General features: G+C 39.7%; 1 protein-coding gene and 1 long non-coding RNA gene across 5 annotated transcripts in view; one reads left to right on the forward strand and one right to left on the reverse strand.

Moving 5' to 3' along the window:
- ETS1 (ETS proto-oncogene 1, transcription factor) overlaps window positions 1-22,424 on the reverse strand; it is a 145,497-nt gene that overhangs the window by 64,549 nt on the left and 58,524 nt on the right. The gene's annotated exons all lie outside the window — the stretch shown is intronic.
- Window positions 2,780-7,012, forward strand: LOC130540621 (uncharacterized). Its single transcript, XR_008954619.1, has 4 exons — window positions 2,780-2,953; window positions 3,171-4,048; window positions 5,640-5,714; window positions 6,767-7,012. It is a non-coding gene; the product is annotated as an uncharacterized LOC130540621 (long non-coding RNA).

The following is a 22,424-nucleotide window of genomic DNA, read 5'->3' on the forward strand; positions in this document are numbered from 1 at the left end:
TCCTAATTAACAAATCAACCAGTACATGTATATATCTAAATACATAGCTAGAACCAGGCACTGAGCTCCATCTTTGATTAATAGAAAGATTAAACATGAATCTTCCTGAGCAATCTCAGAGAAAGCTATTTTTAATGTTTCCTGATTTCTAAGCACATTTGAACTCCCAACATTTGACTGTAACTGTAACTTCTGCCTCTGGTAAGTTTTGACACACAGGCTTACCTTCATCTAAACCCAGTTTTGTGCCCTTGAAGCCTTAGTAATTTGCAGATTTCCCACAGCAAATCGGGGAGGAAGCCAGGAACAGAAAAATCTCTGGCTCCTGGTCTAAACTCCAGATTAAGTCCCTCCTTAGTGACCAGAGGAAAATATTTGTATGTGATAGTCCTCATTTTTGAAAGAACAAAGACTGTTGCAATCCAGCTGTGTTTCCACAAGGTATGAGAAAACAATGCTGGCCTCCAGATGACAAGAACAGACACTTCTGGTCCTGGGAAAAGCCTAGGGAAACAGCTGATGAATGAATTGTACATTTACACGTCCAAATGAACCACAAAAAAAAAAGGTTCTTGAATCAATTCTGCCTTACTCACTATGAATTCATCAGGAGAAGAAGTGAACAAATCTAGAGTTGCTTTGGGGAATTTTGTTTTGTTGATGTTGTATTGAGAAAATGTTGGCATTTTTTAATCCAAGTGTGAGTACTTCTCTATTTTCAAATGCAGATTCCTCAGAGCAACTCCTTTCTCTCTTCCCCAGTTTGCTCCTCAACTTTCTTCCCCAGACTAGCCTAAACACTGCTGCTAACATCCACCCAAATTAGATACTAAAAAAGCCCACCATGATTAAACTGTAAACACTTTCCACTCTAGCAATGAGGAAAATTATTCTTTCTAATTCTTCCATAGTGACAACTCAGATAGTCAATCATCCGTTTCCTAATCCAGTCCTGAAGCACAGAAACAAAATGTGTGAATGTCCAAATCAAGGAATAGGGTTGCGTAAAGCAGCAGTTTGGAGAGATAGCCAGGCGCCACCACAGGCTGCCAGGAAAGTTACCTCCAGATGATATTAATTATGAATATTTATGCCATCAGAAGTTATGCATCGAACCCTGGATTTGGATGAAGAGCACTAATAAGGTCATGTTAAAATATTTTTTACATATTTAAGATATAATAATCTGATCAGGTCTGCCAGGGTCATGTTTCATTAATCTAATCAATGTTGATAAATGAAATTTTTATTCATTCTCTTTAGGACACAAGTAGATTTTTCTAAATGTTCATATGGACTTTAAATGATATTTCTATGTTATCATATGCTAAAACATTGATGCCTAGCCTAGTGCCTAAGACATTACAGAGCTCAATAAATATGTGTTGAATGATGAACTATCAACTTTTTGGTCACTATGGGCTTCCTAATTCAATGGTTAAGTGAGTTTGATATGCTCTGGCTTGTGAAGATGAACTAAAAAGTGTCAGAAGCTGTGCCCTTTTCCCTTCATAGTAGAGCAGAACCTCTATCCCCAGCACTCACGTCCACTCAGTTACATGTATGCCTCAGTGTCCCCACCAGCCAAACAACAGCAGCCAAGCGTTGCCTTTCATCCACTTGGGCAAGATACTTCAATACCATATCTGGTTTTTAAGGCACTCAGGAAAAAAAAAATCAATCAAATAAATACTTCTGTGCTTGTGCTTGTACTGCAGCAGTCTGTTCCTCCTGCATTTGGGAAAAAACAGAATTGTATTTTTAAGCATTCCTTAGACTTCGGCTAATTATATCCTACCAAGTGCTGAATCGCCTTACACTAGGAACGTGAAGTCAATAAGGGCCAAGAAAAGTCCGCAGGAGTTGGGGAACAGAAGAGTGGAGCTAGACAATAATATTAAGAAAATAGTCACCTTCATACAGGAATTCCTCAAGCACATGGAGTATGTAAAAAGCATACTTTCTTTTTTATTTATACTCCTCCCTCAACTCCACCCCAACTTCAATTAAAAAGAAATATAAATATACACTTAATGTTGAACAATCATGGAAGACAGACTTTCCCTCTCCAGAAGTGTCCTAGCATGTTGTCTACTCCTGAGTCTTGAACTTCAACAAAACAAAGAATCTCTGAGTTTTGAGCTAAAATATGCTTTACTGAAGGTAGGTACAAAAACATTCAGACCACTAACGGCTGATCCAGAACCAGTTTATGACTCACAGATGTTGATTTACTGGTATAAATGTAAGATTTAGAAAAAAAAAAAAAAAAAAAAAAAGCCCTCAATTAACAACAACCTGTCTGAGCTGCATTTGTGGTCTCATTTTTCTCTGAGAAAAGGCAACAGTCTCTGTCATACACAGAAACAAGCTTTGAAAGCTTACTTCTAAGGCAAGTGGTTTCTATGTGATAAGTTTAGTCATTAAAAGGCACACTAGGGAAGAAAAATGCCTGGCACTTCAATATCTACATTATCAAGCAGCAATAAAATGGAAAATTAGAGATAGGAAGGAAAATTAAAATAACTCTCTTAATTAAACTTGGATGCCAAAAAGCCTTAGGGTCAGTTAAGGGACCCAAGTCAGGGGACTCAGATGGTACTGTTGCTGACTGCAGGCTGGCTCTGTGACCTCACCAAAGCCACTTAACCTTTTTGTGTCACAACCTCATCTCTGTTTCAGGGAATAAAATCAGCCCTAGCTCTCCCTAGAATGGAACACAGACTCATTGGCTATTGTTTAGAAGCCACAATAAACAATGAGGGTAGGAGGAGCTGCAGTCCGGAGGGAAGAAGGGAGGGTGGGGTGGGGTTGGGGGAGAGGGGAGGACCTGGGAGCCTGTTTGCCCTGGAAAGCTCAATATAAGGAAACAAAGAGGATAGTAGTGTGGGCTTTGCAATAAGACTCAGGTTCAAATTCTTACTCTACCAACTAACCAGCTGAATTGCCATAGGTAAGTCATTTAAACAATCCCGAACCTCAGTTCCTCCATGTTTCAACTAGGGATAATAGCAGCACACACCTTTTAAGGCTATTTGAATGATTAAATGAGATTATGTATGCAAAGAATTTAGCACAGTGTCTAGGTGAGAATTAGTATTTGATTATTGTTATTAAGATCGAGTATACGGTAGAATATGTGGGAAATCACATTAAATGTCTCTCTACAGCCATCTCTTTGCAGAATAGCTTGGATGCTCAATTTTCCTGAACGATCTCCAGCGAGAGATAGAACAACTATCACCACATTTCATTTAAAAATCTCTTCAAGACCCTTCCTCAGTTCTTAAACTGGCAACCTGCCCAGCATCAGCCTCACTTGAGAAATTTGAGAACTACCTGATTGAAGAAGAGAACTAGATTTATATTTGTTTTGAGTCACAGAAAAGTGACAGTTTAAATTCTGAAAGAAGATCACATTTGTAGTGCCTCTTTGGAGACAAAACCTTAGGTCTTGGATTTGTCACATGTTAGAGCTCAATGGGAGTTTATCAGTGCTCTCCAAGTCCAGCACTCCTATTTACCAGAGGAGAAAAATGAGTTTGAGTGAGGAAATTATTATTTCCAGGGCCACACAATCTAAAAAAGTCAGTGTCAGTACTAGAACCAGATAGCAGTTCTCTCCGTGGCATCTCCTTGCATTTACTTTGCATTTCACTTTGGCAGGAGAAGTACCAGACACCCTTGAGACACAAGACAGGATACAATGGACATGGGAGTAGATAGATGAGCAGACTCAATTTCTAGAAATCCAACTTCTCTACACTGGATGTATTGTCTTTGGGCAAATACATTGCAGGATAACCACACTATGGTTCCCTGTGGGAGACAGCTTGGCATGGGCTGTCAGGAGAGAAAGGGCCTGGGTTGGCTCTATTGCTGTCTGCAGTTTCTTTAGACTATAATTATGAACCATTCAACTGCATCTGCAGCCCCAACAATGTGGAGTGGATTGGCCTAATCCACAGACCAAGCGACATTTTAAAATCCAACAGTTTAGACACGTATTCCTCTTGCAGCAAATCAAACATGGCTCAGACAGGAAGAGGTAAGGAGCTGCCCAAGGTTAGAGGGTTCTGAGGTCTTATCCACACTCAGTGTTGTGTGCTTCCCTGAAGCAGGCTGAGCATGTTGCCTGGAATTGCTGCAAATGCAGAATGCAGGCTACTCTGTGAGCCTTTGGGGATCATGTAATTGGGATTCCAATTTAAATTGTCCTGAAGTGGACTCTTGAGGAGGTAGAGGGATAATGGCAATAGCACAGATGGCAAGAGAACCAACATCCTTTAATAATATGAGAGAAGAGGACAGCCAGTCTCCTAGAAGCTCTGCATCCCAGGGCTACAGGATTTCACCCACTGTCCAAGGCTGCAGGTGGTTTCATCCTGGTGGAAGGCTAAGGCCTTCCTCTGATCTTACTCTGCTTTTCTCTTGGGTTACAAAGACAACATCAAACTTCAAAACAGATGTTCTCTGCAGTTGTGGTTTGAATCTTACATTAAGACAATTTCACTGTGGAATCTTTTCCCCTCTCCCCACTACTTTCATTTAAAATGCCAAATCAATTGCCCCAAAAGACTAACATTTACCACCCTAGAGATCAAGAAGCAGAGATAAGTGGAGCACAAAAAGGAGAAATAGCCCTGAAAGGAAAAGGGACAGTGGTACAGGAGGAAGTAGTGGAAGGGAAGTCCCCTGAGAACAATGGAAGTGTAAGTCGAGGACAGAGAAGGGGAGGAGATGAGGAGGTAGAGTCACAGTGATTTTATGTTCTTGTCGTTCTGGGACTTCAGTCCCCAAGATTTCAAAATGCAGTTAAGACCTAGTAAAGTATCCCATACTTTAATTAATTGTCTTGCATGGCCAACAGTCACGGAACTACAGAAAACAGATCAATGGGAGGTCCTCATGCTGGAAGAGATGCAAAGGATCCAGGATAGAATGGAGGTGAAAGGATCTCAGGAGGTCACAGAAGACACAAGGGAAGGTCAAGCTGAAAATCTAGGCAGAATATAGAGTGTGTTTCTCAGTCTTTTCCTCACATGGACATTTACAGTACACAAAGAATTTTCCTCACAGAAGCTGTCACCCCACCCCTGCAAGTTGCCACTTTTCTGCTCAGCTCAAGAGCACACTCCTAGTACATATTTGAATATGCGTGTCAGTCTCCTACACTCTTTAAAGGCAGCAACTGAGGTTCAGTCATTATTACACTCCATGGTGTTTAGCTCAAGGTAGTAAGAGCCCCATAAATTATGTTCATTATTTAATTAATGAACAGTTAACTTCCTAACATCCCGCAACATTTTTACAGAAAAATGAAGCTCAGATACCAGTTTTGTTTTGCCTAGTTCGGTCTGAAGTGAGACTCAAATTTGCCCAAAGTTTAAGATTAAAGATCCAACCAACTGACTCATTTCTAACTAAAAAGGTCTTCGTAAAGTTTTATTCTGTACCTCCCATTCCTCCCATCCCCTTAAAGGAGAATGTTGCTAAGATCACAATATTCATTTTACTTTTTATCTAATTTTTTATTCTGAGACTTCATGTAAAAAATGACATTTGGCTCACCACGAAGCAAATCAGTTGTTTGATTGTCAGCCTGGACGTTTTATACATCACGCTATTCATATTCTCAGATGGCTGCTCAGAAGCAGTCTTCAGGAATTTCCGAACTTTGAGTTGAATCTTTTATTTCACTGGCTTCCACAAAGGTAAGATGTACAACTGCTATATACATTATTTGTAAGATAAGGGAAATACATGAAATGAACTCAATTTCCTCCATCTTTATGAGAAAGAATAGACTGTTACATGCTTTATGGTGAGCCAGGGTGCTTATTACAAATCCCTTTCACCTTCTCAAGTTTAATCTGTCAGGACTCCAGAAGCACTGTATTTTGAAATATATCTTCTGGCTATACAGGTGATTCTATATTGAGGAAGGGTATGGGTTGGAAGTAGAAATGGGGGGACATGGGGATGGGCTGAGAGTGAAGATGGGAATGAAAAGGACAGGGAGGATCAAATGGAGCTGCTACAATCTAGCAGGTGGCACAGAAATATAGAAAGCAGCCCTAACCACTTTTGTCAAAGTAGAGTATTGCTCTCTACACTTTGTTGTTTGTATCTACTAATGGGTAATCAAGATGTTGGAACAGAAAAGGCAGCTGATCTTAAAGCCTAAAAACCAAGGAAATATTGGATTTGGTGAGGGCTCATGATTTCTCCTGAGTTCTGAGGGGGAATCATGAACACACATTATTTTACATCACTTCTTCCAGAACCAGTTCCGTATAAGAACCCCAAGAAAACATTGATGTGTCACACTAAGAACAGCCTGCTTAGCCAGTAAATATAACATTCTTTGAGTATGTCACTGCGGTCATCCACAAACATTTTACTCAAGAATCTATGCCTATCTTACCTTAGGCATCCTTCAATGAGCAGCATTATAGTGTCATAATGAATTAATATGAATCCTAGCTTCACCAATGCTAACTCTACCAACAGAGGAAGTAAAATGCATAGCACTTTTTAAGTTCCCATGCTGCTTTAAACCTCTTTTCTGGTATGTACTCTCCTGAAAAGGGTGCACAGAATCTGAGTTTCATAAATATGCAGGAACATAAATTCATTAAAACAACTTTAGGGTGTCCAGTGTAATTATTCATATTTAGAATTTACTGAGCATCAAGCATGCCAATGATGTAAAGTTGACAGATTTGAATAAGAAGCTCAAAAAGGGACATGTCAATTTCTCCAGCGTTACAGCTTACATTTGATTCTCAGCTCTTAAGGACCAAAAAGAAATGAAGTCTTCTTTAATTTGCAAGCAGCCAGCTGTGCTCACTCCACATCTTGCATCAGCCCTGTGAAGGAGTCAGAATGTAGTGGATGGTCCTGCCCATGACTCATGAGGTGGAACAGACCCAGCTCACATCTCATCTATCTGGATTGGCTCCCATACAATAAAAATCTTTCTTCCGTTGAGTTGGTGAAAAGAAGAGAAGCAAAATGGGCATGTGTGACGTGTAAGAGGGCGCCATTTAATCAGACAGGCCTGTGAAACACTTTCAAGAATCCAGGGCTGGCAGTGATAGGTAATGATAGGTAACGTGCAGAATGAAGAAAGCAGAAAGCATATAGAAGTTGCTTCTTAATGGAAACGTGTTTCATCAGAATGATCAGAAACATGTGTTCTCCCCAGATTGGGAAACCATCTTGAAAGACTTCATCACAAAAAGGCCTTGGGTGGGAAGTACCACAAGGGACCCATCCAGGAGGGGTGGGAGGAGGTGCAGCTGGGTGGGAAGCTGGCAACGGACTGTGAGAGGAAAAAACAAAGGGCAGTCAGCGCTTTCATGGCAGATTCCCAAGAGAGAACCCTTTCCAGGAATTTAAAATTCTGAATAATTGTTGAGAATTTCTAAAAATCAAGAAGATTATAAACTTTTCTTTCAGGGGATTCCACAGCATTGAGAGAGACCAGATGGCTGGCAACAAAATTCCAGATCCAGGAAAGGTCCAGCATCTACATGTCCATCCACTTTTAGTGAGCTAATGCTTTCTCCTACAGAGAGTATTTGTCTAATTGAATTGAATTGAATTGAACTGAGGTGTGGAGGTAAAAAGGCTATTCCAAATAAGTGTTCCTGTTTCCAAATAGTCCATACAAAAACCTGCAGTTTCTTGCCAAGCAGAAACTACCAGGCTTTGGTTTCCTCACTATAGAATAAATTTAAACTCTAAAATAACCAGGGAGGCAACATAGTAGAGTGGGTTAAGAGCACAAGCTTGGCAGTAGATAGACGAGAGTTTGAATTTTAGCTTGGCTGCTCTCCAGATGTCAGTCTTTGACCTCAGAAAGCCTCAGTTTCTTCATCTACAGAATGGAGATGCGCAAAGTGCCTAGTTCACAGAGTTGAACTGAGATGAGATGAGATGAATGGGTGCCAAGTGCTTTGCACTGTGCATGATGCAGAATGAAGACTCAGTAACCCTTCACTGCTATTATTAATTTTAAAAATCAGAATTGTGACTTCGGATTTAGTGAGCATAAAATTTTCATGAATGTTAATCCAAACTGTAGTATATAGTATTCTTATGAAGAAATGAGGACACAGTGTCCTATCTTCATGTGCGCTGTTAAAATCACGACATAGTGACAAAGATAAGTTTTGGTCTAGGTATGCAAATCATGCAAATCCTTGACACCATCCCTCTTGGATGAAAGGGGATTAATTCCCACTATATAGATGTGAGATACAATTATGAAAGTTCTAATCATATACTCACAGCTACATTACAAATTAGCAGCAAAGAGAATATGTACCCTCTTGAATTCCTTCCAGTATTGGGTTCTCCACTCTCTGGATTGCACGTTTGATAGCCAATGATTTTTGCAACCTAAACAAAATAAGACCTTCTTAAGCAACTGGCCTCAGCATTTGACTTTCAATCTGGGAAGAATCCCACATGCTATTCAATATGCCCCCATAGCACTCTGCCTGAGGTACTTCCCAAACTAGCACCCATTAGGCAGCACCTTACTGCACTCACTTCACAGAAGTCTTTTTCTATGTTATTGCATCTTACATTTTCCTCGGCTGTCTCTTTTCCTGCCAGCCAACAGTTCTTGTTGTTTTTGTTGTTTTGTTTTTTGAGACAGGGTCTCGCTCTATCACCCAGGCTGCAGTGCAGTGGCATGAACGGTTTAACTTGTGCTACAAACCTAAACCTCTATCTATCTCTAATTGTGCCATACACATACATTTTAGCTACAGAATTCTGGACCTAGATAGCACTCCCTGCAAGCTTGGACTTGCCACCTGGAATTCAGAAAAAGTATTCTGCTCCCTGGTGTTAACTACCTATGCTGACCAGTTGCCCAAAAGAACCTTAGGGAAAGGTTTCTCTTCTTGCCCCTTGGGCCACCAGTCAAACCATCGGTGCTCTTAGGACTGCCCTCTAAAAACACAGAATTTGCCATTTACATCAGCTATGTAATCTGCATTCTGGCACTACCATTACCTGGCACCCAGCCATTAAGCCTGGCAGCAGAGAACAGTCATAGTCTTCTCGCTAGTTGCCCGCTCCATTTTGGCAAGATGAATGCTGTATCATTGGGAAAGCAGACTTAATTGGTTTTCTGGGGGTGTTTAGTTAACTCACCCCACCTCAGCTCCAAGTTGATGGAAGTGTCACTTTGCCCTTTCCAACAACCATAGCGAATAAATGATGGGGACATACTCCAAAATGTACATGGCTGAGTCCTCTTGCTCTCCTTTTTTTTTCCCCAGTGACTTTGGGGAGGTTTGGGCAGTGATCCTGCATACACAATACTGTTCTTGTTCTTCTTTTCTCTTACAGAGCAGCCTTGAATAGCTCTGTCTAAAATTATTAGCAGGGGCAGCCCTAGGCTCCAAGAGATCACAGCCCTCATGCTGGGCCTGAACAAAGACCCTGCTTTTTCCCAACAATTAGCCCTGCAAAAAAGGACATCTATCTCCCTCTATTAAAACCACCACGTGCCTTCAAGTCAGCCCATTGTAAAGCTAATTAAATAACACGCCTCTCTCCCCATGCAGGTCTCCTGATTAGCTTTCCTCTGTCAGAAACCTCTGCAAAGAGCCTAGTGATAGACAAGCCAATGTTCCACTTCTCCTTAGCCCCACTCCCATCGCCAATTAGCCGTCGCCTTTGAAAAGCCATCCTTATCAATGTTGGTGAGTTTGTTCACGCTCCATATCCATCCAAAGCCCAGACGCTAGTCACCTCCACCTTAAAGGAATGGATAAGGTTCATACTGCTTTTAAAATAAATTATTTGGAAAGGCAAAAGTTTTCATCACAGTATAAAATCTTTGGCCAGCATTCCCCACATCGCAGTACACAAGGGCTGCCGCCGCCATTGCAGGAGAGTGTCAGAGAAGGACTTTCCTGAAAGTCAGAGAGCCTGGGCAAGATGCAGCCAAGGTGGCCATTTCTACCAGATTTCTAAAAACAGGATGCAGAAAACCACCCTTTAGGTTAAACTCCCTTAGATACTCCTCACCGCCAAACAGATAAAATCCAAGCACAGTCCAAAAGGCCAAAATTGGTCCTCTTTACCTTTTGACCACACCTCACCTTCTCCCCCACATAGGGACCCTGCTCTCTGACAATCCTGGAATTGTGGCAATCCCTTGAACACACTCTAGTTCTTCACTCTTTTATGCATTTTTACAGGCTTTTTTCCCTTCTGGAAAGCCCTGGTCTACCTGCCCAGCACCTCTGTCAAGACTCAGCAGTAAATCACCTCCCCCATGGTTTCCAAGGCCTTGCTAGATAAAATCAGGCACTTCCTCCTCTGTGCTCTCAGCAGCACATATAGGTTTCCAATGGGGCGCTTACATTACCAAAAATAATCTGAGCCCCTCAAGAACAGCAATCATATTCTACTCAAATTTGAATTTCCAGCTTTAAACACAAGGACTTAGTGAATGCTTAATAAGTGTTGGAAGAATAGATAACTGAGTAACTAAGTAAATGAAATGAGTAAGTAAAAGAATGACTAAATGAATGAATAAAATAACCACTTTATACCAAATGTGATCTAAGATGGTACATTCAGACCTACTTCCAGCTTCGCTACAGATGGTCTTTGTGCATAGTAAAGGGCGTTATTATTTTATGACATGGTTATCTTTGTTTGAAATTGTCAGATCTCCTACACATGCACACATGTTTACACATGCACTTTTTAAATACAATTTTTTAAATGATAAAAATGGAGGGAGAACAGGCCAGCTATTTTCTAACTTGGCTTAATAGTTCTAGAGCTTAACTTTTCAAACTAGTCTTTGAGGTTTCTAGCTGATTTAATCTTTAGACCATAAAAAATTTCCTTCCAAGTGTTTTTAGGAAGACTCGCCAGTCTTCTTGGATGTCCCATACAGATGAGTAGATGACTAGACTATAAAGAAATCCCATATACAATTTAAGTTTTCCATGAAATGCTCATAGACCTCAAAATTAGCAATGAAAACAAGAAAATTTTTTCCTTTTTTAAGAATATTTTATTTTAAGGTTCAGATACACGTGCAAGACATGCAGGTTTGTTACACAGATAAACATATGCCATGGGTGGTTTGCTGCACCTATCAGCCCATCACCTAGGTATTAAGCCCTGCATATATTAGCTATTTATCCTGATTTTCTCTTTCCCCCTACCCCTCCAACAGGCCCCAGTGTGTGTTGTTCCTCTCCCTGTGTCCATATGTTCTCATTGTTCAACTCCCACTGATAAGTAAGAACAGACAGTGTTTGGTTTTCTGTTCCTGTGTTAGTTTGCTGAGGAGAATGGCTTCCAGGTCCATCCACGTCCCTACAAAGGACATGATCTTGTTCTTTTTTATAGCTGCATAGTATTCCATGGTGTATGTGTACCATATTTTCTTTATCCAGTCTATCATTGATGGGCATTTGAGTTGATTTCCTGTCTTTGCTATTGTGAATATTGCTGCAATGAACATACGCGTGCATGTTATCTTTATAATAGAATGACTTATATTCCTTTGGGTATATACCCAGTAATGGGACTGCTGGGTCAAATGGTATTTCTGGTTCTTGATCTTTGAGGACTTGCCACATTGTCTTCCACAATGGTTGAACAAATTCACATTTCCACCAGTAGTGTGAAAGCATTCCTATTTCTCCACAGCCTTGCCAGTATCTGTTGTTTCTTGACTTTTTAATAATCGTCATTCTGACTGGCATGAGATGGTATCTCATTGTGGTTTTGATTTGCATTTATATAATGATCAGTGATGTTGAGCTTTATGTCATATGTTTGTTGGACACATAAATGTCTTCTTTTGAGAAGTGTCTATTCATGTTCTTTGCCCACTTTTTAATGGGGTTGTTTTGTTTTTCTTGTAAATTCGTTTAAGTTCCTTGTAGATTCTGGATATTAGACCTTTGTCAAATGGATAGAGTGCAAAAATTTTCTCCCATTCTGTAGGTTGTCTGTTCACTCTGATGCTAGTTTCTTTTGCTGTCCAGAAGCTCTTTCATTTAATTAGATTCCATTTGTCAATTTCTGCTTTTGTTGAATTGCTTTTGATGTTTTTGTCATGAAATCTTTGCCCGTGCCTGAATGGTATTGCCTAGATTTTCTTCTAGGGTTTTTATTGGAAAACAAGAAAAATTAAAGGACTTGGCAAAATAGATTTTGAACTCTGCCAAATCCCAAACATTTAAAAACAACCAAAGTCAATGAGTGGGTCTCATCCCTGACACATCAAGTCTTATGGCAAAAATCACTCACTGCCTGATGAATCCTGGGTACCTTCATGTCTATGCATGATGACATTTAGGGCCAGCTCTTTCCTTGCTATTTTACCACCACAATCTCAACTTTTGAAAAGTTGTGTCTTTCTAATATTCATGGGCACCTTCCAGATAGAAAGAGAAATTAAGACACAAAGCAACAGGAAGATTCCATGATCTTGTAGTTAATCAGTAATTGTATCAGTAAGAGTTCGCAACCTCCAACCTGAGATGAAGCAAGCAAACATTGTCATTCATTTGGCAGTCACTTTGTTCTGGCAAGGTTCCTACTTGTTAAAGTGGAATGCTCACTTTATAATGATCATAATGGATTAAAAGCTGTAAAATTAGACTCTGGCTGGCAGTAAGTTCTTTATTACTCTCCCTTACCACAGTGTGCCTCCATTCTCAGATGTTTCCTTAAAGAAGAGTAATCTAAGACCTCTAAATACGTAAAAAATAGGATAATAAGTAAAGACAAAGAGACCCTCATTTTTATATAGATTTGTCTCCTCCAGATGCAGCTTGGCATGTATACATGTATACAAAGCAGCCATTGAGAATTAAGCGTGTGAAAATCACACCTGTTAATTTGTCAAGGACAGACCAAGTAAACTATAAGGCAGAAATAAAACTGTTTCAACAAAGATAAATGGAAAACATGGTTGAAAAAGAAGAATGATTTGGAATGAATGTCATAGTATTAATCAAATAAAAATATAAGATGCATATAGTCAATATAATTTATTCAAATAGTAAGAAGAGAAGAAATATGTATCATAAATGAACATTATCATGAGATATTGGGTACAAGAATTCAATACATTGGGTAAACAGACTGTAGAGATCTTAAGAGCTTAAGATTTCAGAGAATAGCATACATTCTGTGGTCTAGAAAAAGCTGTTTTCTGATCCAATTGAGATTGTGAGCAATGTTAAGAGGCATAACAGACAAATCAAGACACACAAGAAGCCTCTCATTAGGAGGAGAAAGAGCTTGGAATTGGTTGAAGGGAGCAGCCGTGTTGACAGTTCATGTCAATACATTCCAGTTAGCAGGTTATTTAAGCAATGACTTCAGGCTAAGCTGGCCTTGTAATTCTGCAAATCAGATCCCATAGAAGAGCAATTAGCAGACATTCATTTCATACTCTCTCCATAAAGTTTGGGTCATTTTAAATTTTTTATGTGTCAAACCTCAGAAGTAAATATGAATACACATCACCTCTTTCCTTTGATTAAAACAATAGGGATGCTTTACCTTATGTAGCATGAAAGATCACAAAATAATTCCAACATCACCTCACAGCACCTCTGAGAAATGCCTAAGAGGTGGGAAAGGATCCCAGCCTCACTGTATGCAGTATCTGTCCAGGGTACAGAGACTCTCTCCAATGTTTTGCCCAACTTTGATCCAAGTCAGCTGTGCAAAATACTGAAGATGCATATTAGCTCAACTCTTTCAAATCATTCATGTGTCCAAAATCACTTTCACCTACCAAAGTCCTTAAAATGTGATTTTCTCCTGCCAAGTCTTTTGTCGTCATTTGTTGGTTTTTTAAATTAGACCTTTTATCACTATGTACCATAATTTACCTGAGACATTATTTTCCCACTAACACAGAGTGTGTAGGGGGAGAGGGAGGGAAAGCATGGCATGGTGAATAAAGGGACTATTAATCCACTAATTCCTACTTGTCTCCACTCAGAGTGGGAATAAGCAAAGCTGTCATTGGGAGGTGGATACAGTAGGATCCCAAGTGATGTATCTGCTTGAGTTCAAGTATGAACTGGAGGAGGAATTAAATTGCAGTTGGGAATTAGGGGAAAGGAAAGGAAAGCAAGGACTCAGCTCCCTACCCCTGGGAACTAAGGAGCAAGGGAAACTGACATGAAATAAACTCCTGCACCCAAAACATTCAAAGTCGGGTGCACACCTTCCTAGCAGCTGCAGCAGGAAAACACTGGGAAACCTACTAAATAAGAGCAGCTGGTTACGGAACATATATTTCTAATTGTGCTTTTTTTTTTTTACCACTTATATGTGTATATTGGAATTCTGTAATAACATGTTCCAATAGAGACTTCAGGACAAATAGGACATAGCATTACAAACACAAAAACAATACGTTCTGGGAAATGTTCCATTGTTTTAAAGCTATATATCCCAAATTCTTCACCAAAGGCCAAATAAGCACCTACAAGAAGGGAGAAGAAGTAATGAGATGGGGAAGAGGACTTAGAAGATGACTTCAGGAATAATATGTATTGACACCTTCAATATAAGAGGTATTTCCACTTTCCTTGGATTCACAGTATTTATTCCCTCAAATTGAATATATTCATTTTCTTAAAAGTCTTGTATATGGTAAATTCAGTAGATTTGGGATGTTTGCCACACAACTATTGGTGACTTTCTTTGAAACTTACCAAAGAAAATACAAGAAAAGTGAAAAAAAAATTAATGTCTTAAGCAGAAACAGTCGCATTAAATGAGATTTAAACAACTGATTAATAGAAGTAAGATGAAATTATCCTAGAAAAGTCTATGGACTTATTTTTCCTTCTTAGAGTTCAAACACACAGAAGTAACTTGAAAATTAAATACTTTGATTGTAATTCAGGAGGTAAGGGGGGGCGATAACCTTCCTATTTAGAGATGAGGAAATTGATAGCCATTTAGCATAACTAGATTTTCAGATTTGCATTCTTCACAAATTGCGCACATAGTGGCTGCTTTATGTTGCTTTTCCTGGTTACTATTATTTCACATAACATGCCCAAGGACCGGTACAGTGTTTCATACTAGGCTACAGAGTCAGGCTGACCTGAGCTCAAATCTGGGGTCTGTCACTCACAAAAAGTGTAACTTTTGACAAGTTATTTCAACTACATAAATCTCCCTGCCTGAAAAATTTACTTGTCTGTAAAATGGAGTTAATAATTCACAGAATCTTTGGTAAGATTTAAACAGGGTAATGTATGTAAAATGTACGGCAGTGCCTGGCTAAAAGTGAAGAATGAATACTGGTAGTTTTATTCAGGTAAAAACACACACACACACATACACACATACACACACACACACACACCAAACCAGGTTTGAACTCGGGTATCCTCAAAATACTCATGCACTGTAGTGAGCAGTATTGAGGAACCACTTAATACAAATAATTATTTTGCCATAGGTTAAGGAGGTAGTTCGTAGGTGGCATATGTATTTAAAAATCTCTATCCACGACAGTGGACAGACAATGGAGAAAGAATACTCTTTTAACAAATAATAGGGGAGAACCAGATACACATACGAAAAAGAAAGAAACTAGACCTTTGTGCATAAAAGTTAACTCTAAGTGGATCAGAGACATAAATGTAAGAGCTAAAGCTATAAAGCTCATATAAGAAAAAACAGGATTAAATCTTCATAACCTTGTGTGGGGCAATAATTTCTTAGGTACAATGCTAAAAGCACTAGAAAAAAAAAAGAAAAAATAGATAAATTGGGCTATATCAAATCTAAAACCTATGGTGCTGCAAATTCTAAACATCCAGAAAGTAAAAAGACAACTCACTTTATGGGAGAAATATTTGAAAATTATATGCCCCATAAGGGCTTGTATTCAGAATATGTAAAGAACTCTTACAACTCAACAATAAAAAGACAACCCAATTTAAAAACGGGCCAAGGATTTTAATAGACATTTCTCCAAAGAAAGTATAAGAATGACCGGTAAACACGTGAGAAAAGCTCAATATCATTAATTATTAAACAAATGCAAATCAAAACGACAATGAAATACTACTGCTCATTCACCGTGAGGATAAATTGGAACCCTCTTACATTGCTAGTAGGAATGTAAAATGAAGCAGCCACTTTCAAAAACAGTTGGGCAGTTCCACAAATAGAGTTACCATATGACCCAGAAATTCTACCCCTGGAGAAATGAAAACATATTCACACAAAAAACTTGTACATTAATGTTAATAGCAGCCTTATTTATAATAACCACAAAGTGAAAAGCACCTAAATGGCCATCAAATTATGGATAAATAAAATGTGCCATGGCCATATAATGGAATATTATTTTGATGATAAAAGGATATACTGATGCCTGCTACAACATGGGTGAAACTTGAAAACATTATGCTTAGTGGCCAGTCACAAAAGGTCACATATCGTATAACTCTACTTATGAGAATTCCAGAATAGGCAAATTTATAAAGATAGAAATTAGACCAGTAGCTGTTGAGGTGTGGAGACAGGAAGAATGAGAAAGAATGAAGATCAACTGCTAATGGATATAAGATTTCTGTTAAGAAGAATAAAAATGTTGCTGGGCACAGTGGATCATGCCTGTAATCCCAGCACTTTGGGAGGCCAAGGCGGGCGGATCACCTGAGGTCAGGAGTTGGAGACCAGTCTGACCAACATGGTGAAAGCTTGTCTCTATTAAAAACACAAAACATTAGCCAGGTGTGGTGGCAGGCGCCTGTTATCCCAGCTACTCAGGAGTCTGAGACTGGACTGGAGAATCACTTCAACCCAGGAGGCGGACGGAGGATGCAGTGAGCGGAGATTGTGCCATTGTACTCCAGCCTGGGCAACAAGAGAGAAATTCCATCTCAAAAAAAAAAAAAAAAAAAAAGAAGAAGAAGAAAAATGTTCTAAAATTAAACTGCAATGATAGCTGCACAATACTGTAAATACACTAAAAAGAATTGTACACTTTAAATAGGTGAATTGTATAGTATGTGAATTATATCTCAATAAAGCTCACCTCAATAAACCGTTTAAAAAAAAAAGTTTGTTTTCTGGAGGTGAAGGCAAGACAAAAAAAGAGGGAGAATTTCCTATCATCCAGGAAAGCCTGCCCAGTGGGGTCTATGAACATCATCTTAAGACCATATGCTTCACCAAAGTTCAGTGGAAAAATGTCTAACATTTCCGTGACCTTCTTTTCTAAACTTCCTAAGTGGCTTAGAGAGAGGCTGCCCGGGAAACTCCAAATGGAATTTAAAAATATTATCTCCTGGCTTTATAAACAGCAAGGAGCACTAATGAAGTGAGGGAGCAGCGGTCCCAGGAATGGGATATTTCATTCAGGTTGGGAGCCCCGTGTGGAGTCTAAGCTCATCTCTGAAAGCGGCCGGAAGGCCACGGAGAGGCCAGACCAGGGTGAGGGAGGTGAAAATCAACACAGGAGAGAGAAGAAAGAATAACAACGCTCAAGGATACATAAAGCAGAGCCGGAGTGGCCACTCTTCCAAACACCAGTAAAACAACCCCTTTCCAAATTGAGCTCTGTCCTCATTCTGCCGACTAAGTTTGGATGAATGAGTGCTCCTCAAGGCAAACCCCCTCACCCTCAGTTTCACATGATTGGGAGGCCTCAGGAGGGTCTCTCCATAATTCTAGTCTCAACAGGACCATCCCTCTCATCATTCCCAGTCCCCTGGTGCTCACCAGCTCTGCCAGCTTGGCTGTGTCCATCTCAGCAGCCAGGTTGCGTGATGTTGCTTGAGGATGAGACTGAACCACACTTTATAGCCCCAACGCCTCATGAAGAACAAGGGCTTAATAAATATGTGTTGATTAATAAGGGACAAAATAAAGATGCTCTAATGTCACTGACACCCTAAACCAGTCAGTAACTTGGAATTACCCATGATCTAACTGAGGACCAAGACACCAACCATCCCTCCACTAGCTAGGACAAGTTTGGACAACCAGGATACAAATATTTATCAAATCCTCTGCTCTGTGGCAAGTATTAGGCTAGGCATTGAGGATACAGAAATAAATGGTGAAGTCCTTTTGCCTTAGAATGAGAGGAACCATAACACAAAAAGTCTTCTGAGCTGATCTTTGGGTTTTATTCCAAATTACTGCAAAGTTTGTGTTTTCTTTTGTTTTATTTTAATTTTTGTTACTTCTTAACCAATCTTTATAATCTTGGGTAGTACCCACAATGATCCTGACAGATTAATGTAATAACCTGGTTTGATTCTCCACAGACCTTAACTGAGTGTCCGTGGCAATTTAGGCACTCTGCTAGGTACTAGAAACATGACAAGGACAAAGCCCCTGACCTCAAGCTGTATATAGTCTCAGAGGAAAGACAAAACAATGATTGCAATATGGTGCAATGATCTCTACAATACAAGTATTCACCAGTATCATGGGAACACAGTTGGGGTCTCAACACAGGTATTGATTATAATAAGGGCTCCATACGAGAACAACGTGGAAGATAAAGTCAATGGGACTTGTGACTGAATATGAAAATAGAGTGGCCATCTGCTGCTTTTCTACCTGTAGTCTTTTCCTTCTTTTCCCAGTACAGGACCCCCCATTTTCCTTTAGGAAACTGCCTCTTTTTTACACAGTATAGCTCTGGTGGACCTACTGATCACAGTACCCCCTACACCTTCTATTCACAGAGGTGGTACATGTCTCACATGGTGAATTAGAATGCCCCGGCCCCATTATTTCATCCATTGCCTTGGGGATGGGCACACAGACAAGGAATTTTATATATAACATTATGAACAAGGCATTCTTTGATGAGGTCTATGACTATGGACTTCTCTTCTTCCACCAAAGCAGATGTGAGCTAGAATGAGAGACAAGGAAAAGGGGAAGAGGGAGGAGGAAGAGCAGGAAGAGAAGAGGGAGGAAGAGGAGGGTAAAAGAGAGACTTGAGAAGATTATTGGATTCCCTGGAATCCCCAGGCTGACTCTTCTACTGGACTTCCCATCTGTTAAGTCAGGAATTTCTTTCTTACACTGAAGCTAGTTTGAGTCAGGTTTCTGCCACTTAAAAACAAAAAGATCCTTCCTTAACCAACACAAGCGTTAAGGTATTAAAAAAAAAAAAAAAAACTACCAATTCTTTAGCCTGGTGATTGGTAGCTGATAGTGACCTTCATCAAAACAAGAGAGAGGATAAAGACAGCAACAACCCCTCCACTAGCTACAGAGTTACAGGTTACAGAGTCAAGAGAAAGCAGTGAGCTCAGTTTTAAGTCTGAGGTATCTGTGTGTGACTCAGGTGAACACTTGTCACAAAAAATACCCATGGAACACACCCTCCATGTATTAACCCTTAAGTGATGACACCAAAATGCCTTTCCTCCCTATTATTCTTTGATTTATAAATTTTCTTTAGGCTCGGCGTGGTGGCTCACACCTGTAATCCCAGCACTTTGGGAGGCCGAGATGGGTGGATTACCTGAGGTCAGGAGTTCAGGACCAGCCTGGCTAACATGGTGAAAACCCGTCTCTACTAAAAAATACAAAAATTAGCCGGGCATGGTGGCAAGCGACTGTAATCCCAGCTACTCGGGTAATCCCAGCTACTCGGGAGGCTGAGACAGGAGAATTGCTTGAACCCTGGAGGCGGAAGTTGCAGTGAGCCCAGATCGTGCCATTGCACTCCAGTCCTGGCGACAAGAGCGAAACTCTGTCTCAAAAAAAAAAAAAAAAAAAAAAAATTATTTAAAGAGGTATTTTTTTATAATAATTTATTTTTCAAAATAAACTGAATGTGATATATATGCACATAGAAAAGTACTAGTTCATAGCCAGGAAGAGCAAAAAGCTTATGCATTTCAAAGCCACCAGAACAGCATAGATTATCTCCCCCATCTTTGCAGCCGAACTTTCCCTTCTGTTAAACACAGGGAAAAATGATCACTCTCTACCTGCCCATTCTGACATAGACATTGGGAAGTTTGGAAAATGAAAAAAGTAAGTGACCAGTAACAATGGGGGAGGTGCAGAAGTACATTTCAGACCTTCTCTCCTTAGCCCCAAAAATCTACTGGTTGAGTTTTCATATCAGCATGCCCAGCTCATGCCTCCTTTTTGCCTCTCTCACTGCAGCAGAATTAAAAGATTACTCTCAAACTCAACGTCTCTCCTTTCACATCTGGCCTGCTCTTTCCCACTCAATAATTTCCTAAAGCATTCCCTTAAGTTCCTTAAGTTCCCTTAAAAGGTTGTGAAAATTTTATCTTACGTGATCGAACCAGAAGGATAATAATAAAAAAATTACTCATACTCCTTCTGAAATATCCTGAAAGATATTTGAGAGGAGAGGTAATTTATAAACTCTAATAATGGATTTCAGAGTCATATTTTCCCCTCACTAATCTAAATCCCTCTTTTTCCATTTAATCTCATTGTGTTCTTAGTCTTCAGTGGATCTAAAAAACAGCTGTTGACTCCCTGATGACATTTCTGGAAGAGTTAAGTCTACACTTGTATTTAATCTTAATTAATTTTATACTTAATTCCAACTCACTGCTCACCTGAAGCTCAATGTCTATGAAAGATAAATGAAAACTCTGAAGAGGAAAAGTCAAGCAAGAGATGTGTGGATACCTGTTATAGCACTTAATGGTATGGTACTATTAAAGCTGAGTATGCCCAAATTATGGAAACTGCCCTAAATGTCATAAGAAAGTCAGTTCCTTGTATATTTTATAATTTAAATTATATTAAAAGCTCTTTGAGATAAAAATAGGCATAGAGCAAACTGTTTCTTCAACTGCTTTAAAAACCTGTGAGATCAGAAAGGAATTTTGAAAGGGCAGATGGAAAAGTGATTAATTGTTTACTAAAATATATATATATACATATATATATATATATATATATGTATATATATATGGAATTTCCCTCTTCTGTAGCCCAGTTAGTAGGGCTGAGAGATGCAGGCAGCCCTAGGGAAATGTAGGGAAATGTGGATAAATGTACTGAAGCTACAAGCCTAATCCCTGAGCCCCTCACCCCTGCCTTCTCCCAGTTCTGCTCAAAGACATTGTAATTCCATTCTTTTCCAAGGCTCTCCCTCTCCCCGTCTCCAGAGCAGCAGCTCTGCATCACATTGAGTTTAAAATAAAGAAATGCTTTTCCTAAAGAATTCGCACACAAATAATCTCATTACCCCAGTGCTTAGGTTTATACAGCAGACGTCTTCTGCCAGGAAAAGGAAAAAAAAAAATGCACTCTACACTCACTCACACGGAACAGCTGCGAGGAGAGAAATGGTATTTAATTCATTGTGAAATATTCAACAATGGCTACACTGCACTTTTAAAAGCCTTTTGATAGTAAAACCCACAGGGAACAGCCCATCCTGTGTGCTGAAAAGCAGCTTCCCCACAATTAGTCTCTCTATTCAGAGGTCTGGGAAGTCTGTGTAAACTTCAGCACGTGCTGTGTACACTGTGGGTAGCTTCAAGGGTATAACCTTTCAGAAACTTCTTAGGGTTTAGTCTTGCTCAGTGACTCTGTCTGCTCACGGAGCTGGCTGGTTGGGGGTGGGGGGGGCAGTGTAAGGGGACAAAGGGAGTATGATGCTTAGGTGAAGAGGTAAGCAAACCCTCTAGACCCTAACTGAATGCCCAGCAAAGGAAAAACCATTCTCTGGAGGAGCTTTGCAAATTATCAGGCTTCCTCGTGCCCTTAAATGACCAATATGGGACTCCAAGAAACCAGAGAGAAGATATAAAAGAAATCAGGTAACAGTGTCTCGCTTTCCCTTTTACATCCCTGTGGAATTTTCATGGGTCTCTGCTTTGTGGGAAAGCTGGGAAAGTTTATCGATTCTTATCCTGGAGGTGGGCAATTGTCACAGCAATGAAGATGTGAACAAATGTTTGGGCAGGCAAAATGTGTATGGTGGTTAAGAACATGCACTTTGGAGGAATATTTACATTTAATTACCAACCTGCCTCCCAGAATCAGTTAGGCTTCTTTGGGGAGGTAAGTTGACCTCTCTGAGTCTTATTTATCTCATCTGTAAAATGGGAATAGTATCACCCTCACAGGAATATTGTAAAAGCAAAAGACCACATATGTGCAATCCTCGGCATACAGAAGGCATTTAATGAATGGTAACCACTGTACCTCTCAAGCAGCTCTAGAAAACAGGCCTTCTTTTGGACTTTCTGGAATAAGATTACTAGAATTAGAAAAGAATGGGCTATGAACTATTTTTCATCTCTATTTTAATTTACAATTGATCAGTTAAGAAGCAACATAGAAATATGCACAGATATCTAACAGGAAGTTCAGAGGGATCTAAACCATGTTAAAAACACAAC

The sequence above is a fragment of the Pan paniscus genome, chromosome 9 (assembly GCF_029289425.2).
Source record: "Pan paniscus chromosome 9, NHGRI_mPanPan1-v2.0_pri, whole genome shotgun sequence".
Taxonomy (NCBI): Eukaryota; Metazoa; Chordata; class Mammalia; order Primates; family Hominidae; genus Pan; species Pan paniscus.